At 40.9% G+C, this 12,978-nt stretch overlaps 1 long non-coding RNA gene across 1 annotated transcript; it reads left to right on the top strand.

The window, feature by feature from the left end:
* The first annotated feature begins 9,994 nt into the window (after positions 1 to 9,994).
* On the top strand, positions 9,995 to 11,527 carry LOC125537020 (uncharacterized). Its single transcript, XR_015616192.1, has 2 exons — positions 9,995 to 10,607; positions 11,271 to 11,527. It is a non-coding gene; the product is annotated as an uncharacterized LOC125537020 (long non-coding RNA).
* Positions 11,528 to 12,978: the final 1,451 nt, after the last annotated feature.

Consider the following 12,978-nt stretch of genomic DNA (forward strand, 5'->3'; position numbering starts at 1 on the left):
TAAATCATTATCCACTCCTAGCTACTTAAGCATGGCATGAGAAACTGTAATCTCTAATTGTCACTGCAAACATGTTTGATCATAATATGTTGAATCATGGATACTAGGTTAAACATATTTACAAAAACAAAAACAAGTTGAGTTCATACCCGCTTCTCTCCGCCACGGTCACTTCATCAAATATCATCATTATTGCATTTCACTTGCATGACCGAATCATATGAAAACAATAATGGTGCATGTGTGTTGTGGACTAAGATGGAATCTACAATCATTTTATTCAAATGTAGAAGACAAGGTAATATGGGCTCTTTGTCAGAGCAACAATAATGCATATGAGAGCCACTCAACATCATCATCCTGGTCTTCCCCTTGGTACAACTCAATTAAAAAGACGTGAAAATCAGAGAAACACGCTGAAGTATTTTTGGAGTTTGTAGTTTTTTTATGAAGATAGCGCAAATTACAAAATGAAAAAACAAAAAAGAGAAAAACTATTTACACGGGAGAGCTCCCAACAAGAAAAAGAAGAATCGAGAAATCTTTTGGGGTTTTCTTTTAGTACTACAACTAATTAAACTAGAAAGAAAAAAAATGAAAAGAAGCAAGAAATATTTTTGGATTTTCTCAAAGTTTTTCAAACACACAAGAAGAAAGCGAGGAAATAAATCTAGCGTGGATAATACAATGAAAAAGTGTGGACACCGACAACTGGAATGAAATGTGTGAACATGAATATAATGTCGGTGGAAATATGTGCTCCCCCAAGCTTAGGCTTTTGGCCTAGCTTGGTAATCACCATCCACGACCTGGATAATAATATGAGTGATAGCTCATGGAGGCTCTTGGTACAGCCTCCTCGGCCCGTCGAGCAGCCTTAACCTCTGCATCGTACGAGCGGGCCTCACTCTCAAGAACATAACATCTTCTTTTCCTGTGATAATCAAAGAGAGCAGGTGCAGGCAAAACAATAGGTACAATGGGTTATTTATTGAACCTCAAGTTATAAGTATAATCAGTGATTGTGCCCCTAAGGAACTTATGGCGCTTCATTGCCTCAAAGTCTAAGTACTGAGTAGGTAGGATGGGGTCATCAAGCAGAGGTGTCATATACCACATAGCAATCCCCCAAAACAGTTTCAGAAATGGAGCTTAGAGCAAAGAGATTGAAATCATCGGGTTTGAGAGCAAGAACACGAGAGAGAGAGAGAGAGCTATGGTGATTTTTTTGAGGTAGGAGGTGACAGGGGCTAAAGGGATAAGTGATGGGACCCACGTGGGGACCACAACCCAGTAAGGCGCGCCCAGGTGTCTCATGGACACTAGAGGCACCCCCTCTTATGTTATTTATGCCAAAAAATCAGAAATATTTGGAAAAGAATTGTATTAAAATTTCAGGGCATTCCGAGCACTTTTATTTTTGACCACTTTTTTATTGCACGAAAAATTTAGAAAACAGACTAAACATGGCATTTTATTTTATTCAACTAAGAAAATAGAAAACAAAAGGTGGGAGTAGAAGGTTGTGCCTACTAAATTCACCAACTTCATACCTCTAAAACATGATCCATTAATAAGGTTGATTAAGTCTTATTAACAACCACTTTCGTTTAGCATGAAACCGAAAACTTTCGTAAAACACTAAGTAACCTCAACGGGGATATGCATATCCCCAACAATAAGTATTGCATATTTGTTTTTGGCAGTAGGTAGAGGTAGTTGAAAACTTCCAATGGTAATTGTAGGAGATTTTTCAATAATATTAATACCATTGACTTGGAATTGTTTCTTTGGAAAGTGCACCGTCTGCTCATTACCATTAATATGAAAAGTGGTCTTGCTTTTATTGCAATCGGTAACAGCCCTTGATGTATTCAAAAAGTGTGTACCAAGGATAATCGACACGTTGTCATCCTCGGGCACCTCAAGTATAACAAAGTCTGTTAAGGTAGTAACATTTGCAACAACAACGGGCACATCCTCACAAATACCAATAGGTATGTGTCGAGGAATTGTCATGGCAGATGTCCTAATGCGAGGACTTAGTCGTGAGGCCAACGCATCTATGTGGTAGCTTGAGAGGGGTTGATCGGGATCGAGAGACGCAACACACAAGACGAGGATTTAGACAGCTCCGGGGCCCGGGAAACATCATCCGTTAATAGCCCTACATGTTGTTTGTGGCTAGGTCTCATTATGCTCGTGAGGGAGTCACCGCATAAGCCGGCTCCCCTTTTAGTTGTGTCTAGCCTTAGACATTATTTTCTTCTCCCTCTTGGGGTGCCCTGCCCCTCCTTATATATGTTGAAGGGGCGGGTTACATGACTAGTCCTAGTAGGATTAGGATTACTCTATTACAAGTGGAGCCCTAGTCTTGCTTCCTTTATAGGATAATATTCCTTATGTCTTTCCTCTTAACACGACCCACCATAACATGAGCCGGCCTTCTGGGCCTTGGGCCTTATCGTCGGTCTGACCCTCCCGTCGGGTTATTAATGAGTCAGGAAGAGCGGTGAAGAGGCGGTGGAACTTCTAGGGTCTCTCCCAAGGGTTTTGGAATATTTGGCAATTTATAGGGTGAAGAGGGGGTGCGGGAGGCCACCGAGGTGGGCACAACCCATCGGGGCGCGCTTGCTGGAGTTATTCTAATGCCTTTTCACTCATAATATGCAAGATATACACAAAGAGGGAGAATTTCGGTAGTTGGAAATCTGGACCTGAAGACGCTACGTCAGGCTACCTATTCTGCACAACTGCAAATGAGCTGAAACTTCATGAGGATTTTTTATGGAATATTAAAGAATTATTGGAGCAAATAACTACCAGAGGGGGCCCACCAGTTGGGCACAACCCACCTGGGCGCGCCAGGGAGCTTAGGCGCACCCTCGTTGGTTGTGCTCACCCAGGCTCACGTCTGGTGCCCATCTTCTGGTATATAGGTCATTTTGACCTAGAAAAATAAGGAGAGGACTTTTGGGACGGAGCGCTGCCGCCTCAAGGCGGAACTTGGGTAGGAGCACTTTTGCCCTCCAGCAGAGCGATTCCGCCAAGGGAACTTGCCTCCCGGAGGGGGAAATCATCGTCATCATCATGACCAAAAACTCTCTCATCTTGTGTAGGGCAATCTCCATCAACATCTTCAACAACACCATCTCATCTCAAACCCTAGTTCATCTCTTGTGTTCAATCTTGTTACCGGAACTATCACTACAAGAAATATGTCAACTAGTGACCTTCTGTTAGTGACCCTGGAAGAATTGGTCATAGATCTACGACCATTTACGATCAATTGGTCAAAAGCTGTTCGGGGGGCTCCAAACCCTCAACTATATCGACCATTTTGGTCAGAATGGTCATAATTTCCTTACACGAAATGGTCATAAGCAGACAGCACTGGTCTGCTGCCTTATTTCTAGCTGATCACGACCAATATAGATGGTCATAACCTTGTAGATTGTGGTGGATTGCTATGACTAGGCACCACCTCATCAGTTTTGCCTATGTGTCATGTCCATGTGTTAATTTTTGCCCTAGGTTGTGAAGCAACCTATATTTCTGTCATTCCCAAAATTCCCCAAAAATCTCATAAATTCTTTGGGTCATATTTTCATCAAATATGTAAAAAGCCTTCCTTTCATAGTTCAAAAATAATTCAACAATATTCATTTTCCTATTCTGTTCACAATAATACTTTGTGAAGGAAGAGCTATTTATATATTCTTGATTGCCCTCAAAAATTTTGGGCACTCTTTCCTATCAAAATCATTGCCTCATGACAAGATTCATCTCCATTTTCCTACTAAATCTTCCTCGGCAAATTTCCAAAGTTTTTTCCACCTAGAAGCATTGTGAAGGAAGTACCATTTTTATATATCCATATGACATGAAATTTATACAGTTCCTTCATATGCCCAAATTATCACCCTCCTCCAAATTGCAGCTAAGTCAAATCATCTATGTGAGCCTAGGTTCAATTTATATTTTATGGCTAGATTGGCACATTGCAAAGCAAGTGTTATCCAGATCCCTCCTATTACCCTCAAACTTTTGGGGCACTCTTCCATACCCAAATCATTGCCACATGATAATATTCAGCCTCATTTTCCTGGTAAATCTTTCTCGGGAAATTTCCAAAGTTTCTATCTCGAGAGAAACTTTGTGAAGTAAGTACTAGCTAGGCTTACCCAAATGATCTGAAAATTTACCAGGGCATGACCATACTTATGTAACTTACCTACACCAAATTTGAGCTCATTTCATTTATCCAATTTCTCTCACTAATTTTCCCAAGTTTCTGTCCAGGGAATAGCATTGTGAAGGAAGTACCACTTTGGCATGTCCAAATGGTATCAATTTTCTGTAGTGCTGTCCTATGCCCAAATAACCATCCCCCACTAAATTTAAGCTCAATCCATTCATTATTTTGAGCCCAGGATCAACATTCATATTTATGTCCAGTGTGGTACTTTGCAAAGAAAGTACCACCTAGGCTCCTCCTTTTGAGCTAAAAAATTGTGAAGACAGTCTTCTTAGTTGACGATCATCCATAGCCAAAACTCACGCCCATTGGCCACGTGCATTTCCCGTATCGCTAATCAAACACTTGGCTGCTAATTCATATTTGAGCATAGTTCGGTCTCCTCGTAAGAATCTTATGTTGTAATTTTCTTCCGAGCACCTGTCTGGGAGTAGCCAACCACCTAGACATGTTTACGCCGCCCAGAACACAAGGCAACGCCACGGTCACGCGGTGACCATGCGGCAGGCATGCGAGTTTATGCGCTCTAGAGTTGGGGACCTTGTCCACCATCCAAACCTCGATGTATCGCCACCAAACCATGTATTTCTGATTAAATAGATACTTATATACCTAGAAATTATTTTTGTAAAAAATAAAGAGCAAACTATAAGGTAGATGCAATTCAAAAATGACCCGCTTCCTACTGAATCGGCATTCAAAAAAACTCATTTTGGGCATTCAAAAAATGGAAAACGAATTTACCATGCAAATAAAATGAAAACTCCCTTACGCAACATTTTCTGGAATTCCAAGATGCACCCTTGTGCACAATATGAGATCATTTGAACAAACTATGCCATAAATGTGGCCATAAGATTTATCATTTGCCTTGAAAACCCTGAATCTTCACGCATGATAGCTCATTTCTGAGAACAATTTTTTATAATAATTGCCGTATTACAAGTTTAATATTTTTCCTGGAAACTTGGTCACATATAATGACACAATGCGAAGGTTTTCAATTTTTTGAATTTTTTTGAATTTTTTATGCCCGTTTCGAAATGCGATCAAAACGGCGGGTTTGACCGTTCCTAGCTAGTGGTTGAATCTTGGAAAACTTTTGATGTTTCTCTGATTAAATAGATACTTATGTACCTAGAAATGATTTTTTGAAAAAATATAAAGCAAACTATGAGGCAGCTGCAGTTCAAATTTGACCCGCTTCCTACTGAATCGAGAGGAATTTGTCTTTTTCACCAGAGGTGAATCAAGGCTTTTGACACCCAACCATTTAATCAATTGTGAATCAAATATTGCCTAGTATTTTAGAAAAAATGATTTGGACCAATTTTGCAACAAATATATGGTAGGTCCTTCACAAAAAGAACTCAATTCGGGCACTCAGAAAATGGAAAATGAATTTTCCGTGCAAAGAAAATGAAAACTCCCTTAGGAAACATTGTTTGGAATTCCAAGATGCACCCTTGTGCACAATATGAGGTCATTTGAATAAACTATGGCATGAATGTGGCCATAAGATTGATCATTTGGCTTGAAAGCCATGAATCTTCACGCATGATAGTTCATTTCTGAGAACACTTTTTTAAAATAATTGCCATATTGCAAGTTTAATATTTTTCCTCGATACTTGGTCACATATTATGACACAATGCGAAGGTTTTGCAATTCTTTGATTTTTTTTGAATTTTTTATGCCCGTTTCAAAATGCGGTCAAAACGGCGGTCTTGACCGTTCCTAGCTAGTGGTTGAATCATGGAAAACTTTTGATGTTTCTCTGATTAAATAGATACTTATGTACCTAGAAATGATTTTTGGGAAAAATAAATATCAAACTATGAGGCAGCTGCAGTTCAAATTTGACCCGTTTCCTACTAAATCGGCGGGAATTTGTTTTTTTCACCAGAGGTGGATCAAGGCTTTTGACACCCAACCATTTGGTCAATTGTGAATAAACTATGGCCTAGTTTTTTAGAAAAATGATTTGGTCCAATTTTGCAACAAATATATGGTAGGTCCTTCACAAAAAGAACTCAACTCGGGCACTTGGAAAATGGAAAATGAATTTTCTATGCAAAGAAAATGAAAACTCCCTTAGGCAACATTGTTTGGAATTCCAAGATGCAACCTTGTGCACAATATGAGATTATTTGAACAAACTATGCCATGAATGTGGCCATAAGATTGATCATTTGGCTTGAAAGCCATGAATCTTCCAACATGATAGCTCATTTCTGAGAACACTTTTTAAAATTAATTGCCTTATTACAAGTTCAATATTTTTCCTCGAAACTTGGTCACATATGATGACATAATGCGAAGGTTTTGCAATTTTTTTTTTGAATTTTTTAATCCCGTTTCAAAATGCGGTCAAAACGGCGGGCTTCACCGTTCCTAGCTAGTGGTTGAATCTTGGAAAACTTTTGATGTTTCTCTGATTGAATAGATACTTATGTACCTAGAAATGATTTTTGGGAAAAATAAATAGCAAACTATGAGGCAGCTGCAGTTCAAATTTGACCCGCTTCCTGCTAAATCGGCGGGAATTTGTCTTTTTCACTAGAGGTGGATCAAGGCTTTTGACACCCAACCATTTGGTCAATTGTGAATCAAATATGGCCTAGTATTTTAGAAAAATGATTTGGTCCAATTTTGCCACAAATATATGGTAGGTCCTTCACAAAAAGAACTCAATTTGGGCACTCGGAAAATGGAAAATGAATTTTCTACGCAAAGAAAATGAAAACTCCCTTAGGCAACATTGTTTGGAATTCCAAGATGCACCCCTGTGCACAATATGAGATCATTTGAACAAACTATGCCATGAATGTGGCCATAAGATTGATCATTTGGCTTTAAAGCCATGAATCTTCACGCATGATAGCTCATTTCTGAGAACACTTTTTTAAATTAATTGTTCTATTACATGTTTATTATTTTTTCTGGAAACCTGGTCACATATAATGACACAATGTGAAGGTTTTCCAATTTTTTATTTTTTTTTTATTTTTTATGCTTGTTTGAAAATGTGATCAAAACGGCGGCCTTGACCGTTCCTAGCTAGTGGTTAAATCTTGGAAAACATTTGATGTTTCTCTGATTAAATAGATACTTATGTACCTAGAAATGATTTTTGGGAAAAATAAATAGCAAACAATGAGGCAGCCGCAGTTCAAATTTGACCCCCTTCCTACTGAATTAGCAGAAATTTGTCTTTTTTTACGAGAGGTGGATAAAAGTTTTTGACACCCAACCATGTGCTCTATTATGCATTAAATATGGCCTAGTATTTTAGAAAATTGATTTGGTCCAATTTTATAACAAATATATGATAGGTCCTTCACAAAAAAACTCATTTTGGACACTCAAAAATTATTTTTAGTCAACTACGACCAATTTAGATGGTCATAACGTCGTACTGCATTCTGATTGGTCCGTGGACGTATCATGCAGATCATCCATCAAACACCGTCGGATGCTCGTGGATCCAACCGCCGTCCTCAACCCTTCCACACCAACCCCAAAACCCTAGATGGTCATTTTGCATCCAGCCCCCCCTGCCTCCTTTCTTTCCAGTTTCCACATCCATCCATCGATCCCATTCCAGATCCCCCGTCTCCTCGCTGTCTTGCCCGATGGAGAGAGCTCACCTCCTCCCTTCCAGATCCATCGCTGCCGCCGCCACCTCCCTCCGGCGGAGCTAGCCGTCGTTCATGGCCTCCCCCATGACCCCTCCTCTCGCCCCTCCCCTTCCCTCACCACCCAACCTAACCAACCAGCCCACCACACACCCACACCTCGTTACCGACGCGCCGCCGCCGTCCCCCACGAATGGTGTCGTCCCCATGATCTGGATCCCCATGAACCAGCTGTTGGCGACCATCCACTCCGCTGCCGGCGCCACCTCCCCTCCCCTCCCCTCCCCTTCCTGGCTTGAGATCCACTCCTCTCCAATCCCACCCGCGCTCCACAGTCGAACCCTACTCGCGCGCGCGCCAGGGGCCGCCCCGATCTGCAAGATGTGGCGCAGCCGCGTGTCGCGGGGCCTCTAGGAGGCACAGGGCGCCACCGCCGCCGCATCCAGGCGCTTCTCCACCAGCTCACTATCCCCTCTTCCTCCTCCTGTGCCCCCAAATCCAGCCCCGCCGCCGAGCACATCTGCCTTGCCACTAGCGACTCTGCCCTCTACCCCGCTGCCGGCTCCCCACACCATCTACTCCCCCCTCGCCTACATACCGACTCGACCTAGGCTGGCCGCGTCCTCCAGATCCGTCGGCAGAGGAGGAGGAGGCGCCTCCTCCCACCGCCATAGCGCCCTCCAACCTGCTCTCCTTCCTCGCGCGTGCCCGGAACCCTAGCCACGGCACTCGAGGAGTGCTGGTGGTGCACCGAGCGCTGCCTCGATTGGGGCGTCTGCGGCGGCCCCGACCTCATCGTCAGCGACGCCACGCTGCTCATCCACCATGGCGTCAAGGCCGACGAGGAGTCCGGCAAGGTCGTCGACCCGGAGTCCACCGACAACCCCGTCATGCTCACCATCGTCCGCACAAGTACCGCAAGATGGAGGAGAGGCTCGTCAGCGTCTCCGAGGAGACCACCACCAGCGTCAAGCAGATGCAGGAGTCTGGCACTCTCCTGTTCCACACCATCAACGTCACCAAGAGCAAGGTATACTTCCGTTCTTCCCATTTTACAGAGTTTCATATCTGATGCTCTGTTTCAGCATAGCATAGGAGTATTGATTCACATGGTTCAAATTACGTTAAAAGCACTTCAACTGTGGTTCAGATTTTGAATAACTTTTTTGTTTATCAGGTTGCCTGCTTAGCTTCCATGGAGCTTTAGTTAGATTTGTTGAAGCTGCCATGAGATTTATTTATGTGAATAAATTTGCAAAACGGAAAATAGCAATTGCGTGTTGTGCATGGTCTTATTGCTCGGTCAATTTGGGGGTATAAGTTACTGTATTTTGAATGAATGTTATGGTGCTATACATATGATGCACTTTAAGAGTACACTCAATGTTTATTACCAATTGAGTTAGATGTTACACATGACAGGACAAATAAATCCAGAGGAGCATCTATCTTTCCATTGTGGGTCTTTTATTTTGCTGCAATAGTCATTTTACTTCCAAGACAAGCACACGGGTCAATTGTGATGGATTATGAAGTATCCATTGGCCCACTAGAAGTTATATTCGTACTATGAAATACTATGCATTGCATAGATTTGTAGGTGGTGTAGCTGTAGCAGCATCCTTAGAAGAAAAGTTAGCTCGACCTTGAACTATAAGTTGCGTCAGTCTATATGCTACTTGCATGGAGGCATCAACTTTTACATTCAGAATTTCTCACACAAGCAAGTGTGTTACGGAATTGGAATCAATTGGAAACAACACTTGCATGCATAGTAGTTAAACCTCGATATGATCATTTCACACAACTTTGATCAATTAAAATCTAAATTTGGTTGAAGAATTGAATTGTGCACAATTATATTTGTAGCACTTTGAGGTTGTTATTCTCTGTTTTGGAAATATATTCATTCTAGGGATGCCATGTTTTTTCTTGCTGATGTTATTCTTTGTTTTGGAAATATATTCAGTTTGGGAATGCCATGTTACACTGACACAACTTATTTGTTTGGTCCTTGTCTGATTTAGTTGTTGCATCTTGTCTTCATCTCCCCTGCCTCCCTCTGATTCCTCGTGTGTTTGCTTTGGGTGCAGGTTGCTTTGATCTGTACAAGCTGCTGCTGCAGGTGGACAAGGAAGCCCTCATGGCTGATGCTGCACTACAATCTGCTTTACATTTTTTGAACAAGATGTATAAATGTTAAGTTGACATTACTGTTGCCTTGAGCTCCATACACTTACTAACATAGATCCTGGTATCCTGTTGTTTACTGTAAGACTTGCTGTTTAGCAAGGCTTGTGTAATTTAGTGTAATGCATCTTTAGTTTCAACTGAAATTTTTATCATGCTACTATGACATCTATTGAAAATTTCGAACAAATGAAATGAGTATTGTAGTTACAAATGGAGCCCACAAATTCTGTACATCTACTGTACTCATTTTTAGTTATCTATAGTTACAAAGCATCAATTGTAAGACTGTAACTAAACATATCGTCTTATCCTCTTTGATTTTACTCATACACATGCTTATGATCCTATTAACAACATAGCATTTGTAATATGATTACAATAGCAGAGTTGACAACAGAGCATTTGTAATGTGGCCTCGTTGCTGTTCTCTTGTTCATATGCAGTGGTACTGTTATGTGTGTGATCCTCCAGCTCCATGCAAGCACTAGGGCAAAGGGCTCTGTCAAGCAGGTCTCCTGGTAAGCGTCTCGTTTCCACTTCGTCCCCCATCCGCCTCTGTCTATTCATTCAAACTGGTGGTGCTACGAGATGGGTTTGCTTGTGGATTCTTGTATTGGTAGTAGTTTGCTTTTCTATGAGTAAAATGCTGGTACTTTTCTTGCCATGTCTGGATCTTGTTTTGGTGGTAGTTTGCTTTGCTTATCCAGTAGTATCAGTCAATTGGCCAGCCTGGAGCAGCTTGCTGTTGTACATGATGGTGTTAACTGTGAAAATGCCAAGTGTGAGAAAATTAGACCAGCAGTCCATTTCTTTCCTGAATGCATTCTTTAAATGAGATGATGTGCTGGAGACATGCTACTTATTATAAAAAAGATGGTGTTTACTGTATTATGTACTGTACACATAGAAGGTGAACTATCTTCACTGAAATTTAAGAACTATCTTCACTGTTTCTCCCTGCTGCATTGCCTCACACGTTCTCCTTCTATCTTAGTCTTGATATAACTCTGCAGATTACTTGAATCTGGAGTTACATTCAAAAGTATATGCAAAGTGTGTGTGTGTGTGTATCCAGTGAGCAAATTTGTAGTAATTACTGAGTATACTATCTGCTTTCTTTTAGTGGATATTTTCCCCTCAGTTCTCTTTTGACATATAGTTTGTTCTCTTTGAATGTGCAGGTAGTATACTGTGTTGGTGATGTTTTTTCGTTAATGGGATCATTTGAACCTGGATGTCATGTGTTATGTGATCTGAGCCATATGGCATATTGTAAAAAATTTATGTATGATGTTTTTTCGTTGTTGGGATCATGTGAAGATGTACTTTTGAAATGTTGCTTTGACAACAAACTTGTATTCCTGTGTACATCCTGCTTTGACAGCAAAACTATGAAAATTTCTCAACAATATATATTGGTTAAATATCCGTTCTCCAATTTTCTATGCTTAAAGTTGTACTGCACCTAAAAAGGCTACAGCATAACTGATGATGTTGTTGTGGAATTATTTATTTTATTTAAAATAGCGAAAATAATAATAGTTCTTCCAAAAGTTATAAAAAACAAAATGAAAAGGCTAGCAAAAACAAAATGAAAAGACCAACAAAAAAATAAATTTACTAGAAAAAGGAAAGGGCCCAGAAAAGAAAAAAGGCCGTAAAATTTGGCTTGGCTCATTTAGTTGACCATGAAAAAAACACAAATAGGCTGAATTGTTGGGCTCGGGCCATGTAAAGCACTGAATCGGACCGGGCTCAATCTTATCGGTGAACTTTTCAATTGGTCGAAATTTTGCCACGTCAGATTGCCATGTTGGATCCAATGTGACCTGGGCAGATAGCCAGTGACCAAAACAAAATGTCATGTGTTAAATGACCTTCCGTTTTGGTCATAAACGTCTACGACCTTCTCACAGAGAAGGTCGCTAATTTCAGTTTATGACCGCCAGCTTTTGACCTTCTGTTTTTGGTCACAAAAAGGTCGCAAATGAAAAACTATGACCTTTCAGCGGCCAATAGTGAGGGTCACAAGTTGACATATTTCTTGTAGTGTATAGATTGGTGCTTGTGGGTGACTAGTAGTGTTGATTACTTTATGGTTTATTTGGTGGAAGATTATATGTTTATATCCAATATGCTATTTAATACCCCTCTGATCTTGATCATGTTTATCATTTGTGAATAGTTACTTTTGTTCTTGAGGTCACGGGATAAATCATGTTGCAAGTAATCATGTGAACTTGATATGTGTTTGATATTTTGATAGTATGTATGTTGTGATTCCCTTAATGGTGTCATGTTAACGTCAACTACATGACACTTCACCATATTTTGTCCTAAGGGAATGCATTGTGGAGTAGCAATTAGATGATGGATTGCGAGAGTGACAAAAGCTTAAACCCCAGTTTATGCACTATTCTGTAAGGGACCGATTTGATCCGAAAGTTTAATGCTATGGTTAGAATTTATTCTTAATACTTTTGTCATAGTTGCAGATGCTTGCGGGAGGGTTAATCATAAGTAGGAGGTTTGTTCAAGTAAGAATATCACCTAAGCACCGGTCCACCCACATATCAAATTATCAAAGTAGCAAACACAAATCGAACCAACATGATGAAAGTGACTAGATGAAATTCCTGTGTACCCTCAAGAACATTGGGCTACCTTGCTGCACTTTTGCTACTACTATCGTTACTTGGTCGTTACGAATTTGTTGGGGAACGCAGTATTTTAGAAAAATTCCTACGATCATGAAAGGTCTATCTAGGAGATGCATAGCAACGAGAGGGGAGAGTGTGTCCACCTACCCTCGTAGACCGAATGCGGAAGCGTTTAGTAACGCGGTTGATGTAGTCGAACGTCTTCGCGATCCAACCGATCCTAGCACCG

This window comes from Triticum urartu, chromosome 2A, assembly GCF_056163025.1.
Source record: "Triticum urartu cultivar PI428250 chromosome 2A, HENAU_Tu73, whole genome shotgun sequence".
Classification (NCBI taxonomy): Eukaryota; Viridiplantae; Streptophyta; class Magnoliopsida; order Poales; family Poaceae; genus Triticum; species Triticum urartu.